The sequence below is a fragment of the Castor canadensis genome, chromosome 16 (genome assembly GCF_047511655.1).
Source record: "Castor canadensis chromosome 16, mCasCan1.hap1v2, whole genome shotgun sequence".
Lineage (NCBI taxonomy): Eukaryota > Metazoa > Chordata > Mammalia > Rodentia > Castoridae > Castor > Castor canadensis.
In genome coordinates, this window is record NC_133401.1 from 58,210,452 (window position 1) to 58,238,300 (window position 27,849).

Sequence of the window (27,849 nt, forward strand, 5' to 3'; positions counted from 1 at the left end):
CCCAGGTGTTATGCTACTGAGGGTACAATATCAGCATTTCAAAAAGGATCGCGCTAAGAAAAATATGTGAGGTGATATAATTTCCGCCATGTTCATGGACGGATGAAATACTGCCACATTTATGCAAGGAAACAAGCAAGGTGTATTCCACCTGGGACTGGGCCTTAAGTAATCACTTGAATTGACATCCCTTCATTTCACCCAGTGATGCACATTGACCCATGTATCATGATGCCTGGACATACACTGCACATATTCCCTGAATGCTGAATAGTTCCTCCTTACAGAATATATACGGCTTCATCTAAGGACAACAAAGTTTGATCTCTCCAAAATTATTACCTTCTAGGAAACAATTACGACTGCCATTTTTTGAAAAAGAGTATCTCCCAGAAACTGACAAAAGAAATATTATATTATCTACCCTCTGTGCAAAGGCTCCCACAAACACACACACACACACACATGCACAGAAGCACACAAATACACATACACACACACACACACACACACACACACACACACATACACACTCATGGCTCCTTGAATAGCAAACATTCTGGACTCAGAAAATTTCTGTACCTTCATGTAAGAAAAGTACCTTTCAGCAGTAGCGATCCTTATTGAATACTAGGAAACACTGGAGAATCAGGTTAACTTCTTCCAAGATTCCTTGCCCATGGTTTACTGTACCCTGCAGGGCACAGAAGAATTTCTGTCAGATCAACAGGTGCCTGGGCCACCATGTAAACTCATTCTTCCTTTGCCAGTCCGCTAGCACAACACCCTAAGATCACGTGGTCGGTTGCGACCCTGAAAACCAGGCAGCTTGTGTATCACAGTGAGATCGAAGGCGCCCTGTTCTGCAAAGGGAGACCCACCGCAGGTGGCACACAGGCCTGTGAACATTCAAAATCGTGGGATATGGATGATTTGGCTAGCAGTGAAGAATAGATTCCCCAATCCCATGGGCTCAGTTCATGGATATCCTGTTCGGCCTCCCTCCCATTTCCCTATGCCACACTTCACTGAGAAATCTTCCTCACCATACAGGGGCACCTGCCTTTCTCCTCTTGGCTGGCTGGGCAGCCATAGCAACAGGACAGGTAGCAGCTGCCTCAGGACTCTCCAAGTCCAAGGGCTGTGAGCCCACTGTGACATCACACCCAAGTCTTTCCTGATTGGCCGGAGTCCGTAAGCACTCCCCTTAAGACCCTCCCCCTCCAGTCAACAGCCACTTGTGTGTTAGGGTCCTGGAAAGATGTTTGCATCTCAGCATGGCTTTACTGCTCCATATTCCCACCTCCGCCTCCTCTACGTGGCATAGGGATGACATTTGTCTCCTGTTTCCAAGAACTCCCAATCTGGAACCCACATTTTGGATGACAAGATGTGTTTTTTTGTGGTGAGTAGAAAATCGCCTCAAGCCCTTTGCACTTCCATCGGCCAGGAAAACTCCTATCACATTCCATGAGGCAACTTTCTTCTCAGAACAACATCTCCCATCACCTGAGGTTATTCCCATATGTGGACACAAAGTGTACCACACTGCTAACCAGGATGTTGGTATCCCGGGCTTTTGCGTTACTAACTTCATCAAAACATGCAAACGCACACACTGGCTGCCAAGAGCCTGAACGTGAATACAGGATTTCACTTGATGTGGACAGAGAAATTAATTCACTTTCATCCGAGAAATGCACTGCTCACATAGGAGACAAAGAATGGCAAGTATTTCCTAGTCAGTGAAATTGGTACACTTTCTCTAGTGAATGGTAGCTTTCAGGAACACCAAAACTATGGAATACCATGAAACACTTGGGAAGGACATTCATTTCTGCAAAGGTTCTCAGTGACAGACCACGACACCTTTCATTCATGGAACTGAAGACTAATGGCAGGGTAACTCAAGGCTTTTCCTCAAACTGACATCAGGAAGTAAGCTAATTCATACAAATCAGTGAGGCAAACTGAAAGAGAAAGATGACAATCACACAATCAAACACACACACAGAGACAAAGTGTTGATATCCTAATAGTTATCGAGTGAAGGAATTTCTTTGCTCGTATGTACTGAATGGTAACGTTTAGCAAAATCACAACTCACTCAACACCAGCACACCCTGGTGCACAGCCTGGTGCATGCTATCAATTTCCACAGTGGAAAAGAAAGAGTTTGATTGAAGGGGTCTTATGCATGCCTAAACAGTAGGTATACACAATGCGTGTAAAATCGTTTGTCCTAGGAGAACATACTTGAATGAGCAAAGAAATTACTACATTTGCAAACTAGAAATGTTGCACACACAGACACACAAAATAAAACAAAATCTATCCATATTCATTGCATGGGGAATGTTACACGCAATGGCTGAAAGCCCAGGTGTTATGCTACTGAGGGTACAATATCAGCACTTCAAAAAGGATCGCGCTAAGAAAAATATGTGAGGTGATATAATTTCCGCCATGTTCATGGACGGATGAAATACTGCCACATTTATGCAAGGAAACAAGCAAGGTGTATTCCACCTGGGACTGGGCCTTAAGTAATCACTTGAATTGAAATCCCTTCATTTCACCCAGTGATGCACATTGACCCATGTATCATGATGCCTGGACATACACTGCACATATTCCCTGAATGCTGAATAGTTCCTCCTTACAGAATATATACGGCTTCATCTAAGGACAACAAAGTTTGATCTCTCCAAAATTATTACCTTCTAGGAAACAATTACGACTGCCATTTTTTGAAAAAGAGTATCTCCCAGAAACTGACAAAAGAAATATTATACTATCTACCCTCTGTGCAAAGGCTCCCACAAACACACACACACACACACATGCACAGAAGCACACAAATACACATACACACACACACACACACACACACACACACACATACACACTCATGGCTCCTTGAATAGCAAACATTCTGGACTCAGAAAATTTCTGTACCTTCATGTAAGAAAAGTACCCTTCAGCAGCAGCGATCCTTATTGAATACTAGGAAACACTGGAGAATCAGGTTAACTTCTTCCAAGATTCCTTGCCCATGGTTTAGTGTACCCTGCAGGGCACAGAAGAATTTCTGTCAGATCAACAGGTGCCTGGGCCACCATGTAAACTCATTCTTCCCTTGCCAGTCCGCTAGCACAACACCCTAAGATCACGTGGTCGGTTGCGACCCTGAAAACCAGACAGCTTGTGTATCACAGTGAGATCGAAGGCGCCCTGTTCTGCAAAGGGAGACCCACCGCAGGTGGCACACAGGCCTGTGAACATTCAAAATCCTGGGATATGGATGATTTGGCTAGCAGTGAAGAATAGATTCCCCAATCCCATGGGCTCAGTTCATGGATATCCTGTTCGGCCTCCCTCCCATTTCCCTATGCCACACTTCACTGAGAAATCTTCCTCACCATACAGGGGCACCTGCCTTTCTCCTCTTGGCTGGCTGGGCAGCCATAGCAACAGGACAGGTAGCAGCTGCCTCAGGACTCTCCAAGTCCAAGGGCTGTGAGCCCACTGTGACATCACACCCAAGTCTTTCCTGATTGGCCGGAGTCCGTAAGCACTCCCCTTAAGACCCTCCCCCTCCAGTCAACAGCCACTTGTGTGTTAGGGTCCTGGAAAGATGTTTGCATCTCAGCATGGCTTTACTGCTCCATATTCCCACCTCCGCCTCCTCTACGTGGCATAGGGATGACATTTGTCTCCTGTTTCCAAGAACTCCCAATCTGGAACCCACATTTTGGATGACAAGATGTGTTTTTTTGTGGTGAGTAGAAAATCGCCTCAAGCCCTTTGCACTTCCATCGGCCAGGAAAACTCCTTTCACATTCCATGAGGCAACTTTCTTCTCAGAACAACATCTCCCATCACCTGAGGTTATTCCCATATGTGGACACAAAGTGTACCACACTGCTAACCAGGATGTTGGTATCCCGGGCTTTTGCGTTACTAACTTCATCAAAACATGCAAACGCACACACTGGCTGCCAAGAGCCTGAACGTGAATACAGGATTTCACTTGATGTGGACAGAGAAATTAATTCACTTTCATCCGAGAAATGCACTGCTCATATAGGAGACAGTCAAAGAATGGCAAGTATTTCCTAGTCAGTGAAATTGGTACACTTTCTCTAGTGAATGGTAGCTTTCAGGAACACCAAAACTATGGAATACCATGGAACACTTGGGAAGGACATTCATTTCTGCAAAGGTTCTCAGTGACAGACCACGACACCTTTCATTCATGGAACTGAAGACTAATGGCAGGGTAACTCAAGGCTTTTCCTCAAACTGACATCAGGAAGTAAGCTAATTCATACAAATCAGTGAGGCAAACTGAAAGAGAAAGATGACAATCACACAATCAAACAAACACACACACAGAGACAAAGTGTTGATATCCTAATAGTTATCGAGTGAAGGAATTTCTTTGCTCGTATGTACTGAATGGTAACGTTTAGCAAAATCACAACTCACTCAACACCTGCACACCCTGGTGCACAGCCTGGTGCATGCTATCAATTTCCACAGTGGAAAAGAAAGAGTTTGATTGAAGGGGTCTTATGCATGCCTAAACAGTAGGTATGCACAATGCGTGTAAAATCGTTTGTCCTAGGAGAACTTACTTGAATGAGCAAAGAAATTACTACATTTGCAAACTAGAAATGTTGCACACACAGACACACAAAATAAAACAAAATCTATCCATATTCATTGCATGGGGAATGTTACACGCAATGGCTGAAAGTCCAGGTATTATGCTACTGAGGGGACAATATCAGCACTTCAAAAAGGATCGCACTAAGTAAAATATGTGAGGTGATATAATTTCCTCCATGTTCATGGACAGATGAAATACTGCCACATTTATGCAAGGAAACAAGCAAGGTGTATTCCACCTGGGCCTGGGCCTGAAGTAATCACTTGAATTGAAATCCCTTCATTTCACCCAGTGATGCACATTGACCCATGTATCATGATGCCTGGACATACACTGCACATATTCCCTGAATGCTGAATAGTTCCTCCTTACAGAATATATACGGCTTCATCTAAGGACAACAAAGTTTGATCTCTCCAAAATTATTACCTTCTAGGAAACAATCAGGACTGCCATTTTTTGAAAAAGAGTATCTCCCAGAAACTGACAAAAGAAATATTATACTATCTACCCTCTGTGCAAAGGCTCCCACAAACACACACACACACACACATGCACAGAAGCACACAAATACACATACACACACACACACACACACACAAACACACACACACACATACACACTCATGGCTCCTTGAATAGCAAACATTCTGCACTCAGAAAATTTCTGTACCTTCATGTAAGAAAAGTACCTTTCAGCAGTAGCGATCCTTATTGAATACTAGGAAACACTGGAGAATCAGGTTAACTTCTTCCAAGATTCCTTGCCCATGGTTTAGTGAACCCTGCAGGGCACAGAAGAATTTCTGTCAGATCAACAGGTGCCTGGGCCACCATGTAAACTCATTCTTCCCTTGCCAGTCCGCTAGCACAACACCCTAAGATCACGTGGTCAGTTGCGACCCTGAAAACCAGGCAGCTTGTGTATCACAGTGAGATCAAAGGCGCCCTGTTCTGCAAAGGGAGACCCACCGCAGGTGGCACACAGGCCTGTGAACATTCAAAATCGTGGGATATGGATGATTTGGCTAGCAGTGAAGAATAGATTCCCCAATCCCATGGGCTCAGTTCATGGATATCCTGTTTGGCCTCCCTCCCATTTCCCTATGCCACACTTCACTGAGAAATCTTCCTCACCATACAGGGGCACCTGCCTTTCTCCTCTTGGCTGGCTGGGCAGCCATAGCAACAGGACAGGTAGCAGCTGCCTCAGGACTCTCCAAGTCCAAGGGCTGTGAGCCCACTGTGACATCACACCCAAGTCTTTCCTGATTGGCCGGAGTCCGTAAGCACTCCCCTTAAGACCCTCCCCCTCCAGTCAACAGCCACTTGTGTGTTAGGGTCCTGGAAAGATGTTTGCATCTCAGCATGGCTTTACTGCTCCATATTCCCACCTCCGCCTCCTCTACGTGGCATAGGGATGACATTTGTCTCCTGTTTCCAAGAACTCCCAATCTGGAACCCACATTTTGGATGACAAGATGTGTTTTTTTGTGGTGAGTAGAAAATCGCCTCAAGCCCTTTGCACTTCCATCGGCCAGGAAAACTCCTTTCACATTCCATGAGGCAACTTTCTTCTCAGAACAACATCTCCCATCACCTGAGGTTATTCCCATATGTGGACACAAAGTGTACCACACTGCTAACCAGGATGTTGGTATCCCGGGCTTTTGCGTTACTAACTTCATCAAAACATGCAAACGCACACACTGGCTGCCAAGAGCCTGAACGTGAATACAGGATTTCACTTGATGTGGACAGAGAAATTAATTCACATTCATCCGAGAAATGCACTGCTCATATAGGAGACAGTCAAAGAATGGCAAGTATTTCCTAGTCAGTGAAATTGGTACACTTTCTCTAGTGAATGGTAGCTTTCAGGAACACCAAAACTATGGAATACCATGAAACACTTGGGAAGGACATTCATTTCTGCAAAGGTTCTCAGTGACAGACCACGACACCTTTCATTCATGGAACTGAAGACTAATGGCAGGGTAACTCAAGGCTTTTCCTCAAACTGACATCAGGAAGTAAGCTAATTCATACAAATCAGTGAGGCAAACTGAAAGAGAAAGATGACAATCACACAATCAAACAAACACACACACAGAGACAAAGTGTTGATATCCTAATAGTTATCGAGTGAAGGAATTTCTTTGCTCGTATGTACTGAATGGTAACGTTTAGCAAAATCACAACTCACTCAACACCAGCACACCCTGGTGCACAGCCTGGTGCATGCTATCAATTTCCACAGTGGAAAAGAAAGAGTTTGATTGAAGGGGTCTTATGCATGCCTAAACAGTAGGTATACACAATGCGTGTAAAATCGTTTGTCCTAGGAGAACTTACTTGAATGAGCAAAGAAATTACTACATTTGCAAACTAGAAATGTTGCACACACAGACACACAAAATAAAACAAAATCTATCCATATTCATTGCATGGGGAATGTTACACGCAATGGCTGAAAGTCCAGGTGTTATGCTACTGAGGGTACAATATCAGCACTTCAAAAAGGATCGCACTAAGAAAAATATGTGAGGTGATATAATTTCCTCCATGTTCATGGACAGATGAAATACTGCCACATTTATGCAAGGAAACAAGCAAGGTGTATTCCACCTGGGCCTGGGCCTGAAGTAATCACTTGAATTGAAATCCCTTCATTTCACCCAGTGATGCACATTGACCCATGTATCATGATGCCTGGACATACACTGCACATATTCCCTGAATGCTGAATAGTTCCTCCTTACAGAATATATACGGCTTCATCTAAGGACAACAAAGTTTGATCTCTCCAAAATTATTACCTTCTAGGAAACAATCAGGACTGCCATTTTTTGAAAAAGAGTATCTCCCAGAAACTGACAAAAGAAATATTATACTATCTACCCTCTGTGCAAAGGCTCCCACAAACACACACACACACACACATGCACAGAAGCACACAAATACACATACACAAACACACACACACACACATACACACTCATGGCTCCTTGAATAGCAAACATTCTGGACTCAGAAAATTTCTGTACCTTCATGTAAGAAAAGTACCTTTCAGCAGTAGCGATCCTTATTGAATACTAGGAAACACTGGAGAATCAGGTTAACTTCTTCCAAGATTCCTTGCCCATCGTTTGGTGTACCCTGCAGGGCACAGAAGAATTTCTGTCAGATCAACAGGTGCCTGGGCCACCATGTAAACTCATTCTTCCCTTGCCAGTCCGCTAGCACTACACCCTAAGATCACGTGGTCGGTTGGGACCCTGAAAACCAGGCAGCTTGTGTATCACAGTGAGATCGAAGGCGCTCTGTTCTGCAAAGGGAGACCCACCGCAGGTGGCACACAGGCCTGTGAACATTCAAAATCGTAGGATATGGATGATTTGGCTGGCAGTGAAGAATAGATTCCCCAATCCCATGGGCTCAGTTCATGGATATCCTGTTTGGCCTCCCTCCCATTTCCCTATGCCACACTTCACTGAGAAATCTTCCTCACCATACAGGGGCACCTGCCTTTCTCCTCTTGGCTGGCTGGGCAGCCATAGCAACAGGACAGGTAGCAGCTGCCTCAGGACTCTCCAAGTCCAAGGGCTGTGAGCCCACTGTGACATCACACCCAAGTCTTTCCTGATTGGCCGGAGTCCGTAAGCACTCCCCTTAAGACCCTCCCCTCCAGTCAACAGCCACTTGTGTGTTAGGGTCCTGGAAAGATGTTTGCATCTCAGCATGGCTTTACTGCTCCATATTCCCACCTCCGCCTCCTCTACGTGGCATAGGGATGACATTTCTCTCCTGTTTCCAAGAACTCCCAATCTGGAACCCACATTTTGGATGACAAGATGTGTTTTTTTGGGGTGAGTAGAAAATCGCCTCAAGCCCTTTGCACTTCCATCGGCCAGGAAAACTCCTTTCACATTCCATGAGGCAACTTTCTTCTCAGAACAACATCTCCCATCACCTGAGGTTATTCCCCTATGTGGACACAAAGTGTACCACACTGCTAACCAGGATGTTGGTATCCCAGGCTTTTGCGTTACTAACTTCATCAAAACATGCAAACGCACATACTGGCTGCCAAGAGCCTGAACGTGACCACAGGATTTCACTTGATGTGGACAGAGAAATTAATTCACTTTCATCCGAGAAATGCACTGCTCACACAGGAGATAGTCAAAGAATGGCAAGTATTTCCTAGTCAATGAAATTGGTACACTTTCTCTAGTGAATGGCAGCTTTCAGGAACACCAAAACTATGGAATACCATGGAACACTTGGGAAGGACATTCATTTCTGCAAAGGTTCTCAGTGACAGACCACGACACCTTTCATTCATGGAACTGAAGACTAATGGCAGGGTAACTCAAGGCTTTTCCTCACACTGACATCAGGAAGTAAGCTAATTTATACAAATCAGTGAGGCAAACTGAAAGAGAAAGATGACAATCACACAATCAAACACACACACACACACACAGAGACAAAGTGTTGATATCCTAATAGTTATCGAGTGAAGGAATTTCTTTGCTCGTATGTACTGAATGGTAACGTTTAGCAAAATCACAAGTCACTCAACACCAGCACACCTTGGTGCACAGCCTGGTGCATGCTATCAATTTCCACAGTGGAAAAGAAAGAGTTTGATTGAAGGGGTCTTATGCATGCCTAAACAGTAGGTATACACAATGCATGTAAAATCGTTTGTCCTAGGAGAACTTACTTGAATGAGCAAAGAAATTACTACATTTGCAAACTAGAAATGTTGCACACACAGACACACAAAATAAAACAAAATCTATCCATATTCATTGCATGGGAAATGTTACACGCAATGGCTGAAGTCCAGGTGTTATGCTACTGAGGGGACAATATCAGCACTTCAAAAAGGATCGCGCTAAGAAAAATATGTGAGGTGATATAATTTCCGCCATGTTCATGGACGGATGAAATACTGCCACATTTATGCAAGGAAACAAGCAAGGTGTATTCCACCTGGGACTGGGCCTTAAGTAATCACTAGAACTGAAATCCCTTCATTTCACCCAGTGATGCACATTGACCCATGTATCATGATGCCTGGACATACACTGCACATATTCCCTGAATGCTGAATAGTTCCTCCTTACAGAATATATACGGCTTGATCTAAGGACAACAAAGTTTGATCTCTCCAAAATTATTACCTTCTAGGAAACAATCAGGACTGCCATTTTTTGAAAAAGAGTATCTCCCAGAAACTGACAAAAGAAATATTATACTATCTACCCTCTGTGCAAAGGCTCCCACAAACACACACACACACACACATGCACAGAAGCACACAAATACACACACACACACACACACACACACACACACACACACACACACATACACACTCATGGCTCCTTGAATAGCAAACATTCTGCACTCAGAAAATTTCTGTACCTTCATGTAAGAAAAGTACCTTTCAGCAGTAGCGATCCTTATTGAATACTAGGAAACACTGGAGAATCAGGTTAACTTCTTCCAAGATTCCTTGCCCATGGTTTAGTGTACCCTGCAGGGCACAGAAGAATTTCTGTCAGATCAACAGGTGCCTGGGCCACCATGTAAACTCATTCTTCCCTTGCCAGTCCGCTAGCACTACACCCTAAGATCACGTGGTCGGTTGCGACCCTGAAAACCAGGCAGCTTGTGTATCACAGTGAGATCGAAGGCGCCCTGTTCTGCAAAGGGAGACCCACCGCAGGTGGCACACAGGCCTGTGAACATTCAAAATCGTGGGATATGGATGATTTGGCTAGCAGTGAAGAATAGATTCCCCAATCCCATGGGCTCAGTTCATGGATATCCTGTTCGGCCTCCCTCCCATTTCCCTATGCCACACTTCACTGAGAAATCTTCCTCACCATACAGGGGCACCTGCCTTTCTCCTCTTGGCTGGCTGGGCAGCCATAGCAACAGGACAGGTAGCAGCTGCCTCAGGACTCTCCAAGTCCAAGGGCTGTGAGCCCACTGTGACATCACACCCAAGTCTTTCCTGATTGGCCGGAGTCCGTAAGCACTCCCCTTAAGACCCTCCCCCTCCAGTCAACAGCCACTTGTGTGTTAGGGTCCTGGAAAGATGTTTGCATCTCAGCATGGCTTTACTGCTCCATATTCCCACCTCCGCCTCCTCTACGTGGCACAGGGATGACATTTCTCTCCTGTTTCCAAGAACTCCCAATCTGGAACCCACATTTTGGATGACAAGATGTGTTTTTTTGTGGTGAGTAGAAAATCTCCTCAAGCCCTTTGCACTTCCATCGGCCAGGAAAACTCCTTTCACATTCCATGAGGCAACTTTCTTCTCAGAACAACATCTCCCATCACCTGAGTTATTCCCATATGTGGACACAAAGTGTACCATACTGCTAACCAGGATGTTGGTATCCCGGGCTTTTGCGTTACTAACTTCATCAAAACATGCAAACGCACACACTGGCTGCCAAGAGCCTGAACGTGAATACAGGATTTCACTTGATGTGGACAGAGAAATTAATTCACTTTCATCCGAGAAATGCACTGCTCACATAGGAGACAGTCAAAGAATGGCAAGTATTTCCTAGTCAGTGAAATTGGTACACTTTCTCTAGTGAATGGTAGCTTTCAGGAACACCAAAACTATGGAATACCATGAAACACTTGGGAAGGACATTCATTTCTGCAAAGGTTCTCAGTGACAGACCACGACACCTTTCATTCATGGAACTGAAGACTAATGGCAGGGTAACTCAAGGCTTTTCCTCAAACTGACATCAGGAAGTAAGCTAATTCATACAAATCAGTGAGGCAAACTGAAAGAGAAAGATGACAATCACACAATCAAACACACACACAGAGACAAAGTGTTGATATCCTAATAGTTATCGAGTGAAGGAATTTCTTTGCTCGTATGTACTGAATGGTAACGTTTAGCAAAATCACAACTCACTCAACACCAGCACACCCTGGTGCACAGCCTGGTGCATGCTATCAATTTCCACAGTGGAAAAGAAAGAGTTTGATTGAAGGGGTCTTATGCATGCCTAAACAGTAGGTATACACAATGCGTGTAAAATCGTTTGTCCTAGGAGAACATACTTGAATGAGCAAAGAAATTACTACATTTGCAAACTAGAAATGTTGCACACACAGACACACAAAATAAAACAAAATCTATCCATATTCATTGCATGGGGAATGTTACACGCAATGGCTGAAAGCCCAGGTGTTATGCTACTGAGGGTACAATATCAGCACTTCAAAAAGGATCGCGCTAAGAAAAATATGTGAGGTGATATAATTTCCGCCATGTTCATGGACGGATGAAATACTGCCACATTTATGCAAGGAAACAAGCAAGGTGTATTCCACCTGGGACTGGGCCTTAAGTAATCACTTGAATTGAAATCCCTTCATTTCACCCAGTGATGCACATTGACCCATGTATCATGATGCCTGGACATACACTGCACATATTTCCTGAATGCGGAATAGTTCCTCCTTACAGAATATATACGGCTTCATCTAAGGACAACAAAGTTTGATCTCTCCAAAATTATTACCTTCTAGGAAACAATTACGACTGCCATTTTTTGAAAAAGAGTATCTCCCAGAAACTGACAAAAGAAATATTATACTATCTACCCTCTGTGCAAAGGCTCCCACAAACACACACACACACACACATGCACAGAAGCACACAAATACACATACACACACACACACACACACACACACACACATACACACTCATGGCTCCTTGAATAGCAAACATTCTGGACTCAGAAAATTTCTGTACCTTCATAAGAAAAGTACCCTTCAGCAGCAGCGATCCTTATTGAATACTAGGAAACACTGGAGAATCAGGTTAACTTCTTCCAAGATTCCTTGCCCATGGTTTAGTGTACCCTGCAGGGCACAGAAGAATTTCTGTCAGATCAACAGGTGCCTGGGCCACCATGTAAACTCATTCTTCCCTTGCCAGTCCGCTAGCACAACACCCTAAGATCACGTGGTCGGTTGCGACCCTGAAAACCAGGCAGCTTGTGTATCACAGTGAGATCGAAGGCGCCCTGTTCTGCAAAGGGAGACCCACCGCAGGTGGCACACAGGCCTGTGAACATTCAAAATCGTGGGATATGGATGATTTGGCTAGCAGTGAAGAATAGATTCCCCAATCCCATGGGCTCAGTTCATGGATATCCTGTTCGGCCTCCCTCCCATTTCCCTATGCCACACTTCACTGAGAAATCTTCCTCACCATACAGGGGCACCTGCCTTTCTCCTCTTGGCTGGCTGGGCAGCCATAGCAACAGGACAGGTAGCAGCTGCCTCAGGACTCTCCAAGTCCAAGGGCTGTGAGCCCACTGTGACATCACACCCAAGTCTTTCCTGATTGGCCGGAGTCCGTAAGCACTCCCCTTAAGACCCTCCCCCTCCAGTCAACAGCCACTTGTGTGTTAGGGTCCTGGAAAGATGTTTGCATCTCAGCATGGCTTTACTGCTCCATATTCCCACCTCCGCCTCCTCTACGTGGCATAGGGATGACATTTGTCTCCTGTTTCCAAGAACTCCCAATCTGGAACCCACATTTTGGATGACAAGATGTGTTTTTTTGTGGTGAGTAGAAAATCGCCTCAAGCCCTTTGCACTTCCATCGGCCAGGAAAACTCCTTTCACATTCCATGAGGCAACTTTCTTCTCAGAACAACATCTCCCATCACCTGAGGTTATTCCCATATGTGGACACAAAGTGTACCACACTGCTAACCAGGATGTTGGTATCCCGGGCTTTTGCGTTACTAACTTCATCAAAACATGCAAACGCACACACTGGCTGCCAAGAGCCTGAACGTGAATACAAGATTTCACTTGATGTGGACAGAGAAATTAATTCACTTTCATCCGAGAAATGCACTGCTCACATAGGAGATAGTCAAAGAATGGCAAGTATTTCCTAGTCAGTGAAATTGGTACACTTTCTCTAGTGAATGGTAGCTTTCAGGAACACCAAAACTATGGAATACCATGAAACACTTGGGAAGGACATTCATTTCTGCAAAGGTTCTCAGTGACAGACCACGACACCTTTCATTCATGGAACTGAAGACTAATGGCAGGGTAACTCAAGGCTTTTCCTCAAACTGACATCAGGAAGTAAGCTAATTCATACAAATCAGTGAGGCAAACTGAAAGAGAAAGATGACAATCACACAATCAAACACACACACAGAGACAAGGTGTTGATATCCTAATAGTTATCGAGTGAAGGAATTTCTTTGCTCGTATGTACTGAATGGTAACGTTTAGCAAAATCACAACTCACTCAACACCAGCACACCCTGGTGCACAGCCTGGTGGATGCTATCAATTTCCACAGTGGAAAAGAAAGAGTTTGATTGAAGGGGTCTTATGCATGCCTAAACAGTAGGTATACACAATGCGTGTAAAATCGTTTGTCCTGGGAGAACTTACTTGAATGAGCAAAGAAATTACTACATTTGCAAACTAGAAATGTTGCACACACAGACACACAAAATAAAACAAAATCTATCCATATTCATTGCATGGGGAATGTTACACGTAATGGCTGAAAGTCCAGGTGTTATGCTACTGAGGGGACAATATCAGCACTTCAAAAAGGATCGCGCTAAGAAAAATATGTGAGGTGATATAATTTCCGCCATGTTCATGGACAGATGAAATACTGCCACATTTATGCAAGGAAACAAGCAAGGTGTATTCCACCTGGGCCTGGGCCTGAAGTAATCACTTGAATTGAAATCCCTTCATTTCACCGAGTGATGCACATTGACCCATGTATCATGATGCCTGGACATACACTGCACATATTCCCTGAATGCTGAATAGTTCCTCCTTACAGAATATATACGGCTTCATCTAAGGACAACAAAGTTTGATCTCTCCAAAATTATTACCTTCTAGGAAACAATCAGGACTGCCATTTTTTGAAAAAGAGTATCTCCCAGAAACTGACAAAAGAAATATTATACTATCTACGCTCTGTGCAAAGGCTCCCACAAACACACACACACACACACATGCACAGAAGCACACAAATACACATACACACACACACACACACACACACACACACACACACACATACACACTCATGGCTCCTTGAATAGCAAACATTCTGGACTCAGAAAATTTCTGTACCTTCATGTAAGAAAAGTACCTTTCAGCAGTAGCGATCCTTATTGAATACTAGGAAACACTGGAGAATCAGGTTAACTTCTTCCAAGATTCCTTGCCCATGGTTTAGTGTACCCTGCAGGGCACAGAAGAATTTCTGTCAGATCAACAGGTGCCTGGGCCACCATGTAAACTCATTCTTCCCTTGCCAGTCCGCTAGCACTACACCCTAAGATCACGTGGTCGGTTGCGACCCTGAAAACCAGGCAGCTTGTGTATCACAGTGAGATCGAAGGCGCCCTGTTCTGCAAAGGGAGACCCACCGCAGGTGGCACACAGGCCTGTGAACATTCAAAATCGTGGGATATGGATGATTTGGCTAGCAGTGAAGAATAGATTCCCCAATCCCATGGGCTCAGTTCATGGATATCCTGTTCGGCCTCCCTCCCATTTCCCTATGCCACACTTCACTGAGAAATCTTCCTCACCATACAGGGGCACCTGCCTTTCTCCTCTTGGCTGGCTGGGCAGCCATAGCAACAGGACAGGTAGCAGCTGCCTCAGGACTCTCCAAGTCCAAGGGCTGTGAGCCCACTGTGACATCACACCCAAGTCTTTCCTGATTGGCCGGAGTCCGTAAGCACTCCCCTTAAGACCCTCCCCCTCCAGTCAACAGCCACTTGTGTGTTAGGGTCCTGGAAAGATGTTTGCATCTCAGCATGGCTTTACTGCTCCATATTCCCACCTCCGCCTCCTCTACGTGGCACAGGGATGACATTTCTCTCCTGTTTCCAAGAACTCCCAATCTGGAACCCACATTTTGGATGACAAGATGTGTTTTTTTGTGGTGAGTAGAAAATCTCCTCAAGCCCTTTGCACTTCCATCGGCCAGGAAAACTCCTTTCACATTCCATGAGGCAACTTTCTTCTCAGAACAACATCTCCCATCACCTGAGTTATTCCCATATGTGGACACAAAGTGTACCATACTGCTAACCAGGATGTTGGTATCCCGGGCTTTTGCGTTACTAACTTCATCAAAACATGCAAACGCACACACTGGCTGCCAAGAGCCTGAACGTGAATACAGGATTTCACTTGATGTGGACAGAGAAATTAATTCACTTTCATCCGAGAAATGCAGTGCTCACATAGGAGATAGTCAAAGAATGGCAAGTATTTCCTAGTCAGTGAAATTGGTACACTTTCTCTAGTGAATGGTAGCTTTCAGGAACACCAAAACTATGGAATACCATGAAACACTTGGGAAGGACATTCATTTCTGCAAAGGTTCTCAGTGACAGACCACGACACCTTTCATTCATGGAACTGAAGACTAATGGCAGGGTAACTCAAGGCTTTTCCTCAAACTGACATCAGGAAGTAAGCTAATTTATACAAATCAGTGAGGCAAACTGAAAGAGAAAGATGACAATCACACAATCAAACACACACACACACACACAGAGACAAAGTGTTGATATCCTAATAGTTTTCGAGTGAAGGAATTTCTTTGCTCGTATGTACTGAATGGTAACGTTTAGCAAAATCACAAGTCACTCAACACCAGCACACCCTGGTGCACAGCCTGGTGCATGCTATCAATTTCCACAGTGGAAAAGAAAGAGTTTGATTGAAGGGGTCTTATGCATGCCTAAACAGTAGGTATACACAATGCATGTAAAATCGTTTGTCCTAGGAGAACTTACTTGAATGAGCAAAGAAATTACTACATTTGCAAACTAGAAACGTTGCATACACAGACACACAAAATAAAACAAAATCTATCCATATTCATTGCATGGGGAATGTTACACGCAATGGCTGAAAGTGCAGGTGTTATGCTACTGAGGGGACAATATGAGCACTTCAAAAAGGATCGCGCTAAGAAAAATATGTGAGGTGATATAATTTCCGCCATGTTCATGGACAGATGAAATACTGCCACATTTATGCAAGGCAACAAGCAAGGTGTATTCCACCTGGGCCTGGGCCTGAAGTAATCACTTGAATTGAAATCCCTTCATTTCACCCAGTGATGCACATTGACCCATGTATCATGATGCCTGGACATACACTGCACATATTCCCTGAATGCTGAATAGTTCCTCCTTACAGAATATATACGGCTTGATCTAAGGACAACAAAGTTTGATCTCTCCAAAATTATTACCTTCTAGGAAACAATCAGGACTGCCATTTTTTGAAAAAGAGTATCTCCCAGAAACTGACAAAAGAAATATTATACTATCTACCCTCTGTGCAAAGGCTCCCACAAACACACACACACACACACATGCACAGAAGCACACAAATACACATACACACACACACACACACACACACACACACACACACATACACACTCATGGCTCCTTGAATAGCAAACATTCTGGACTCAGAAAATTTCTGTACCTTCATGTAAGAAAAGTTCCTTTCAGCAGTAGCGATCCTTATTGAATACTAGGAAACACTGGAGAATCAGGTTAACTTCTTCCAAGATTCCTTGCCCATGGTTTAGTGTACCCTGCAGGGCACAGAAGAATTTCTGTCAGATCAACAGGTGCCTGGGCCACCATGTAAACTCATTCTTCCCTTGCCACTCCGCTAGCACTACACCCTAAGATCACGTGGTCGGTTGCGACCCTGAAAGCCAGGCAGCTTGTGTATCACAGTGAGATCGAAGGCGCCCTGTTCTGCAAAGGGAGACCCACCGCAGGTGGCACACAGGCCTGTGAACATTCAAAATCGTGGGATATGGATGATTTGGCTAGCAGTGAAGAATAGATTCCCCAATCCCATGGGCTCAGTTCATGGATATCCTGTGCGGCCTCCCTCCCATTTCCCTATGCCACACTTCACTGAGAAATCTTCCTCACCATACAGGGGCACCTGCCTTTCTCCTCTTGGCTGGCTGGGCAGCCATAGCAACAGGACAGGTAGCAGCTGCCTCAGGACTCTCCAAGTCCAAGGGCTGTGAGCCCACTGTGACATCACACCCAAGTCTTTCCTGATTGGCCGGAGTCCGTAAGCACTCCCCTTAAGACACTCCCCCACCAGTCAACAGCCACTTGTGTGTTAGGGTCCTGGAAAGATGTTTGCATCTCAGCATGGCTTTACTGCTCCATATTCCCACCTCTGCCTCCTCTACTTGGCATAGGGATGACATTTCCATCCTGTTTCCAAGAACTCCCAATCTGGAACCCACATTTTGGATGACAAGATGTGTTTTTTTGTGGTGAGTAGAAAATCGCCTCAAGCCCTTTGCACTTCCATCGGCCAGGAAAACTCCTTTCACATTCCATGAGGCAACTTTCTTCTCAGAACAACATCTCCCATCACCTGAGGTTATTCCCATATGTGGACACAAAGTGTACCACACTGCTAACCAGGATGTTGGTATCCCGGGCTTTTGCGTTACTAACTTCATCAAAACATGCAAACGCACACACTGGCTGCCAAGAGCCTGAACGTGAATACAGGATTTCACTTGATGTGGACAGAGAAATTAATTCACTTTCATCCGAGAAATGCACTGCTCACATAGGAGATAGTCAAAGAATGGCAAGTATTTCCTAGTCAGTGAAATTGGTACACTTTCTCTAGTGAATGGTAGCTTTCAGGAACACCAAAACTATGGAATACCATGAAACACTTGGGAAGGACATTCATTTCTGCAAAGGTTCTCAGTGACAGACCACGACACCTTTCATTCATGGAACTGAAGACTAATGGCAGGGTAACTCAAGGCTTTTCCTCAAACTGACATCAGGAAGTAAGCTAATTTATACAAATCAGTGAGGCAAACTGAAAGAGAAAGATGACAATCACACAATCAAACACACACACACACACACAGAGACAAAGTGTTGATATCCTAATAGTTTTCGAGTGAAGGAATTTCTTTGCTCGTATGTACTGAATGGTAACGTTTAGCAAAATCACAAGTCACTCAACACCAGCACACCCTGGTGCACAGCCTGGTGCATGCTATCAATTTCCACAGTGGAAAAGAAAGAGTTTGATTGAAGGGGTCTTATGCATGCCTAAACAGTAGGTATACACAATGCATGTAAAATCGTTTGTCCTAGGAGAACTTACTTGAATGAGCAAAGAAATTACTACATTTGCAAACTAGAAACGTTGCATACACAGACACACAAAATAAAACAAAATCTATCCATATTCATTGCATGGGGAATGTTACACGCAATGGCTGAAAGTGCAGGTGTTATGCTACTGAGGGGACAATATGAGCACTTCAAAAAGGATCGCGCTAAGAAAAATATGTGAGGTGATATAATTTCCGCCATGTTCATGGACAGATGAAATACTGCCACATTTATGCAAGGCAACAAGCAAGGTGTATTCCACCTGGGCCTGGGCCTGAAGTAATCACTTGAATTGAAATCCCTTCATTTCACCCAGTGATGCACATTGACCCATGTATCATGATGCCTGGACATACACTGCACATATTCCCTGAATGCTGAATAGTTCCTCCTTACAGAATATATACGGCTTGATCTAAGGACAACAAAGTTTGATCTCTCCAAAATTATTACCTTCTAGGAAACAATCAGGACTGCCATTTTTTGAAAAAGAGTATCTCCCAGAAACTGACAAAAGAAATATTATACTATCTACCCTCTGTGCAAAGGCTCCCACAAACACACACACACACACACATGCACAGAAGCACACAAATACACATACACACACACACACACACACACACACACACACACATACACACTCATGGCTCCTTGAATAGCAAACATTCTGGACTCAGAAAATTTCTGTACCTTCATGTAAGAAAAGTTCCTTTCAGCAGTAGCGATCCTTATTGAATACTAGGAAACACTGGAGAATCAGGTTAACTTCTTCCAAGATTCCTTGCCCATGGTTTAGTGTACCCTGCAGGGCACAGAAGAATTTCTGTCAGATCAACAGGTGCCTGGGCCACCATGTAAACTCATTCTTCCCTTGCCACTCCGCTAGCACTACACCCTAAGATCACGTGGTCGGTTGCGACCCTGAAAGCCAGGCAGCTTGTGTATCACAGTGAGATCGAAGGCGCCCTGTTCTGCAAAGGGAGACCCACCGCAGGTGGGACACAGGCCTGTGAACATTCAAAATCGTGGGATATGGATGATTTGGCTAGCAGTGAAGAATAGATTCCCCAATCCCATGGGCTCAGTTCATGGATATCCTGTGCGGCCTCCCTCCCATTTCCCTATGCCACACTTCACTGAGAAATCTTCCTCACCATACAGGGGCACCTGCCTTTCTCCTCTTGGCTGGCTGGGCAGCCATAGCAACAGGACAGGTAGCAGCTGCCTCAGGACTCTCCAAGTCCAAGGGCTGTGAGCCCACTGTGACATCACACCCAAGTCTTTCCTGATTGGCCGGAGTCCGTAAGCACTCCCCTTAAGACACTCCCCCTCCAGTCAACAGCCACTTGTGTGTTAGGGTCCTGGAAAGATGTTTGCATCTCAGCATGGCTTTACTGCTCCATATTCCCACCTCTGCCTCCTCTACTTGGCATAGGGATGACATTTCCATCCTGTTTCCAAGAACTCCCAATCTGGAACCCACATTTTGGATGACAAGATGTGTTTTTTTGTGGTGAGTAGAAAATCGCCTCAAGCCCTTTGCACTTCCATCGGCCAGGAAAACTCCTTTCACATTCCATGAGGCAACTTTCTTCTCAGAACAACATCTCCCATCACCTGAGGTTATTCCCATATGTGGACACAAAGTGTACCACACTGCTAACCAGGATGTTGGTATCCCGGGCTTTTGCGTTACTAACTTCATCAAAACATGCAAACGCACACACTGGCTGCCAAGAGCCTGAACGTGAATACAGGATTTCACTTGATGTGGACAGAGAAATTAATTCACTTTCATCCGAGAAATGCACTGCTCATATAGGAGATAGTCAAAGAATGGCAAGTATTTCCTAGTCAGTGAAATTGGTACACTTTCTCTAGTGAATGGTAGCTTTCAGGAACACCAAAACTATGGAATACCATGAAACACTTGGGAAGGACATTCATTTCTGCAAAGGTTCTCAGTGACAGACCACGACACCTTTCATTCATGGAACTGAAGACTAATGGCAGGGTAACTCAAGGCTTTTCCTCAAACTGACATCAGGAAGTAACCTAATTTATACAAATCAATGAGGCAAACTGAAAGAGAAAGATGACAATCACACAATCAAACACACACACACACACACACACACACAGAGACAAAGTGTTGATATCCTAACAGTTATCGAGTGAAGGAATTTCTTTGCTCGTATGTACTGAATGGTAACGTTTAGCAAAATCACAACTCACTCAACACCAGCACACCCTGGTGCACAGCCTGGTGCATGCTATCAATTTCCACAGTGTAAAAGAAAGAGTTTGATTGAAGGGGTCTTATGCATGCCTAAACAGTAGGTATACACAATGCGTGTAAAATCGTTTGTCCTAGGAGAACTTACTTGAATGAGCAAAGAAATTACTACATTTGCAAACTAGAAATGTTGCACACACAGACACACAAAATAAAACAAAATGTATCCATATTCATTGCATGGGGAATGTTACACGCAATGGCTGAAAGTCCAGGTGTTATGCTACTGAGGGGACAATATCAGCACTTCAAAAAGGATCACGCTAAGAAAAATATGTGAGGTGATATAATTTCCGCCATGTTCATGGACGGATGAAATACTGCCACATTTATGCAAGGAAACAGGCAAGATGTATTCCACCTGGGATTGGGCCTTAAGTAATCACTAGAACTGAAATCCCTTCATTTCACCCAGTGATGCACATTGACCCATGTATCATGATGCCTGGACATACACTGCACATATTCCCTGAATGCTGAATAGTTCCTCCTTACAGAATATATACGGCTTCATCTAAGGACAACAAAGTTTGATCTCTCCAAAATTATTACCTTCTAGGAAACAATCAGGACTGCCATTTTTTGAAAAAGAGTATCTCCCAGAAACTGACAAAAGAAATATTATACTATCTACCCTCTGTGCAAAGGCTCCCACAAACACACACACACACACACATGCACAGAAGCACACAAATACACATACACAAACACACACACACACACACACACACACATACACACTCATGGCTCCTTGAATAGCAAACATTCTGGACTCAGAAAATTTCTGTACCTTCATGTAAGAAAAGTACCTTTCAGCAGTAGCGATCCTTATTGAATACTAGGAAACACTGGAGAATCAGGTTAACTTCTTCCAAGATTCCTTGCCCATGGTTTAGTGTACCCTGCAGGGCACAGAAGAATTTCTGTCAGATCAACAGGTGCCTGGGCCACCATGTAAACTCATTCTTCCCTTGCCACTCCGCTAGCACTACACCCTAAGATCACGTGGTCGGTTGCGACGCTGAAAACCAGGCAGCTTGTGTATCACAGTGAGATCGAAGTCGCCCTGTTCTGCAAAGGGAGACCCACCGCAGGTGGCACACAGGCCTGTGAACATTCAAAATCGTGGGATATGGATGATTTGGCTAGCAGTGAAGAATAGATTCCCCAATCCCATGGGCTCAGTTCATGGATATCCTGTTCGGCCTCCCTCCCATTTCCCTATGCCACACTTCACTGAGAAATCTTCCTCACCATACAGGGGCACCTGCCTTTCTCCTCTTGGCTGGCTGGGCAGCCATAGCAACAGGACAGGTAGCAGCTGCCTCAGGACTCTCCAAGTCCAAGGGCTGTGAGCCCACTGTGACATCACACCCAAGTCTTTCCTGATTGGCCGGAGTCCGTAAGCACTCCCCTTAAGACCCTCCCCCTCCAGTCAACAGCCACTTGTGTGTTAGGGTCCTGGAAAGATGTTTGCATCTCAGCATGGCTTTACTGCTCCATATTCCCACCTCCGCCTCCTCTACGTGGCATAGGGATGACATTTCTCTCCTGTTTCCAAGAACTCCCAATCTGGAACCCACATTTTGGATGACAAGATGTGTTTTTTTGTGGTGAGTAGAAAATCGCCTCAAGCCCTTTGCACTTCCATCGGCCAGGAAAACTCCTTTCACATTCCATGAGGCAACTTTCTTCTCAGAACAACATCTCCCATCACCTGAGGTTATTCCCATATGTGGACACAAAGTGTACCACACTGCTAACCAGGATGTTGGTATCCCGGGCTTTTGCGTTACTAACTTCATCAAAACATGCAAACGCACACACTGGCTGCCAAGAGCCTGAACGTGAATACAGGATTTCACTTGATGTGGACAGAGAAATTAATTCACTTTCATCCGAGAAACGCACTGCTCACATAGGAGATAGTCAAAGAATGGCAAGTATTTCCTAGTCAGTGAAATTGGTACACTTTCTCTAGTGAATGGTAGCTTTCAGGAACACCAAAACTATGGAATACCATGAAACACTTGGGAAGGACATTCATTTCTGCAAAGGTTCTCAGTGACAGACCACGACACCTTTCATTCATGGAACTGAAGACTAATGGCAGGGTAACTCAAGGCTTTTCCTCAAACTGACATCAGGAAGTAAGCTAATTCATACAAATCAGTGAGGCAAACTGAAAGAGAAAGATGACAATCACACAATCAAACAAACACACACACAGAGACAAAGTGTTGATATCCTAATAGTTATCGAGTGAAGGAATTTCTTTGCTCGTATGTACTGAATGGTAACGTTTAGCAAAATCACAACTCACTCAACACCAGCACACCCTGGTGCACAGCCTGGTGCATGCTATCAATTTCCACAGTGGAAAAGAAAGAGTTTGATTGAAGGGGTCTTATGCATGCCTAAACAGTAGGTATACACAATGCGTGTAAAATCGTTTGTCCTAGGAGAACTTACTTGAATGAGCAAAGAAATTACTACATTTGCAAACTAGAAATGTTGCACACACAGACACACAAAATAAAACAAAATCTATCCATATTCATTGCATGGGGAATGTTACACGCAATGGCTGAAAGTCCAGGTGTTATGCTACTGAGGGGACAATATCAGCACTTCAAAAAGGATCGCGCTAAGAAAAATATGTGAGGTGATATAATTTCCGCCATGTTCATGGACAGATGAAATACTGCCACATTTATGCAAGGAAACAAGCAAGGTGTATTCCACCTGGGCCTGGGCCTGAAGTAATCACTTGAATTGAAATCCCTTCATTTCACCCAGTGATGCACATTGACCCATGTATCATGATGCCTGGACATACACTGCACATATTCCCTGAATGCTGAATAGTTCCTCCTTACAGAATATATACGGCTTCATCTAAGGACAACAAAGTTTGATCTCTCCAAAATTATTACCTTCTAGGAAACAATCAGGACTGCCATTTTTTGAAAAAGAGTATCTCCCAGAAACTGACAAAAGAAATATTATACTATCTACCCTCTGTGCAAAGGCTCCCACAAACACACACACACACACACATGCACAGAAGCACACAAATACACATACACACACACACACACACACACACACACACACACACATACACACTCATGGCTCCTTGAATAGCAAACATTCTGGACTCAGAAAATTTCTGTACCTTCATGTAAGAAAAGTACCTTTCAGCAGTAGCGATCCTTATTGAATACTAGGAAACACGGGAGAATCAGGTTAACTTCTTCCAAGATTCCTTGCCCATGGTTTAGTGTACCCTGCAGGGCACAGAAGAATTTCTGTCAGATCAACAGGTGCCTGGGCCACCATGTAAACTCATTCTTCCCTTGCCACTCCGCTAGCACTACACCCTAAGATCACGTGGTCGGTTGCGACCCTGAAAACCAGGCAGCTTGTGTATCACAGTGAGATCGAAGGCGCCCTGTTCTGCAAAGGGAGACCCACCGCAGGTGGCACACAGGCCTGTGAACATTCAAAATCGTGGGATATGGATGATTTGGCTAGCAGTGAAGAATAGATTCCCCAATCCCATGGGCTCAGTTCATGGATATCCTGTTCGGCCTCCCTCCCATTTCCCTATGCCACACTTCACTGAGAAATCTTCCTCACCATACAGGGGCACCTGCCTTTCTCCTCTTGGCTGGCTGGGCAGCCATAGCAACAGGACAGGTAGCAGCTGCCTCAGGACTCTCCAAGTCCAAGGGCTGTAAGCCCACTGTGACATCACACCCAAGTCTTTCCTGATTGGCCGGAGTCCGTAAGCACTCCCCTTAAGACCCTCCCCCTCCAGTCAACAGCCCCTTGTGTGTTAGGGTCCTGGAAAGATGTTTGCATCTCAGCATGGCTTTACTGCTCCATATTCCCACCTCCGCCTCCTCTACGTGGCATAGGGATGACATTTCTCTCCTGTTTCCAAGAACTCCCAATCTGGAACCCACATTTTGGATGACAAGATGTGTTTTTTTGTGGTGATTAGAAAATCGCCTCAAGCCCTTTGCACTTCCATCGGCCAGGAAAACTCCTTTCACATTCCATGAGGCAACTTTCTTCTCAGAACAACATCTCCCATCACCTGAGGTTATTCCCCTATGTGGACACAAAGTGTACCACACTGCTAACCAGGATGTTGGTATCCCGGGCTTTTGCTTTACTAACTTCATCAAAACATGCAAACGCACACACTGGCTGCCAAGAGCCTGAACGTGACCACAGGATTTCACTTGATGTGGACAGAAAAATTAATTCACTTTCATCCGAGAAATGCACTGCTCACACAGGAGATAGTCAAAGAATGGCAAGTATTTCCTAGTCAATAAAATTGGTACACTTTCTCTAGTGAATGGCAGCTTTCAGGAACACCAAAACTATGGAATACCATGGAACACTTGGGAAGGACATTCATTTCTGCAAAGGTTCTCAGTGACAGACCACGACACCTTTCATTCATGGAACTGAAGACTAATGGCAGGGTAACTCAAGGCTTTTCCTCAAACTGACATCAGGAAGTAAGCTAATTTATACAAATCAGTGAGGCAAACTGAAAGAGAAAGATGACAATCACACAATCAAACACACACACACACACACACACAGAGACAAAGTGTTGATATCCTAATAGTTATCGAGTGAAGGAATTTCTTTGCTCGTATGTACTGAATGGTAACGTTTAGCAAAATCACAACTCACTCAACACCAGCACACCCTGGTGCACAGCCTGGTGCATGCTATCAATTTCCACAGTGGAAAAGAAAGAGTTTGATTGAAGGGGTCTTATGCATGCCTAAACAGTAGGTATACACAATGCATGTAAAATCGTTTGTCCTAGGAGAACTTACTTGAATGAGCAAAGAAATTACTACATTTGCAAACTAGAAATGTTGCACACACAGACACACAAAATAAAACAAAATCTATCCATATTCATTGCATGGGGAATGTTACACGCAATGGCTGAAAGTCCAGGTGTTATGCTACTGAGGGGACAATATCAGCACTTCAAAAAGGATCGCGCTAAGAAAAATATGTGAGGTGATATAATTTCCTCCATGTTCATGGACAGATGAAATACTGCCACATTTATGCAACGAAACAAGCAAGGTGTATTCCACCTGGGCCTGGGCCTGAAGTAATCACTTGAATTGAAATCCCTTCATTTCACCCAGTGATGCACATTGACCCATGTATCATGATGCCTGGACATACACTGCACATATTCCCTGAATGCTGAATAGTTCCTCCTTACAGAATATATACGGCTTCATCTAAGGACAACAAAGTTTGATCTGTCCAAAATTATTACCTTCTAGGAAACAATCAGGACTGCCATTTTTTGAAAAAGAGTATCTCCCAGAAACTGACAAAAGAAATATTATACTATCTACCCTCTGTGCAAAGGCTCCCACAAACACACACACACACACACATGCACAGAAGCACACAAATACACATACACACACACACACACACACACACACACACACACACATACACACTCATGGCTCCTTGAATAGCAAACATTCTGGACTCAGAAAATTTCTGTACCTTCATGTAAGAAAAGTACCTTTCAGCAGTAGCGATCCTTATTGAATACTAGGAAACACTGGAGAATCAGGTTAACTTCTTCCTAGATTCCTTGCAAATGGTTTAGTGTACCCTGCAGGGCACAGAAGAATTTCTGTCAGATCAACAGGTGCCTGGGCCACCATGTAAACTCATTCTTCCCTTGTCAGTCCGCTAGCACTACACCCTAAGATCACGTGGTCGGTTGGGACCCTGAAAACCAGGCAGCTTGTGTATCACAGTGAGATCGAAGGCGACCTGTTCTGCAAAGGGAGACCCACCGCAGGTGACACACAGGCCTGTGAACATTCAAAATCGTGGGATATGGATGATTTGGCTAGCAGTGAAGAATAGATTCCCCAATCCCATGGGCTCAGTTCATGGATATCCTGTGCGGCCTCCCTCCCATTTCCCTATGCCACACTTCACTGAGAAATCTTCCTCACCATACAGGGGCACCTGCCTTTCTCCTCTTGGCTGGCTGGGCAGCCATAGCAACAGGACAGGTAGCAGCTGCCTCAGGACTCTCCAAGTCCAAGGGCTGTGAGCCCACTGTGACATCACACCCAAGTCTTTCCTGATTGGCCGGAGTCCGTAAGCACTCCCCTTAAGACCCTCCCCCTCCAGTCAACAGCCACTTGTGTGTTAGGGTCCTGGAAAGATGTTTGCATCTCAGCATGGCTTTACTGCTCCATATTCCCACCTCCGCCTCCTCTACGTGGCATAGGGATGACATTTCTCTCCTGTTTCCAAGAACTCCCAATCTGGAACCCACATTTTGGATGACAAGATGTGTTTTTTTGTGGTGAGTAGAAAATCGCCTCAAGCCCTTTGCACTTCCATCGGCCAGGAAAACTCCTTTCACATTCCATGAGGCAACTTTCTTCTCAGAACAACATCTCCCATCACCTGAGGTTATTCCCCTATGTGGCCACAAAGTGTACCACAGTGCTAAGCAGGATGTTGGTATCCTGGGCTTTTGCGATACTAACTTC

General features: G+C 44.5%; 1 long non-coding RNA gene across 3 annotated transcripts in view; it reads right to left on the reverse strand.

The window, feature by feature from the left end:
- Positions 1 to 27,849, reverse strand: part of LOC141417848 (uncharacterized) — a 234,430-nt gene that overhangs the window by 163,612 nt on the left and 42,969 nt on the right. For 2 of the 3 annotated variants that reach the window (XR_012442481.1, XR_012442480.1), the window contains exon 3: positions 24,341 to 24,552. This is a non-coding gene — a long non-coding RNA (uncharacterized lncRNA). Of the gene's footprint in view, positions 1 to 24,340; positions 24,553 to 27,849 lie in introns of those variants that run through there. The other variant, XR_012442482.1, reaches the window with a different exon arrangement.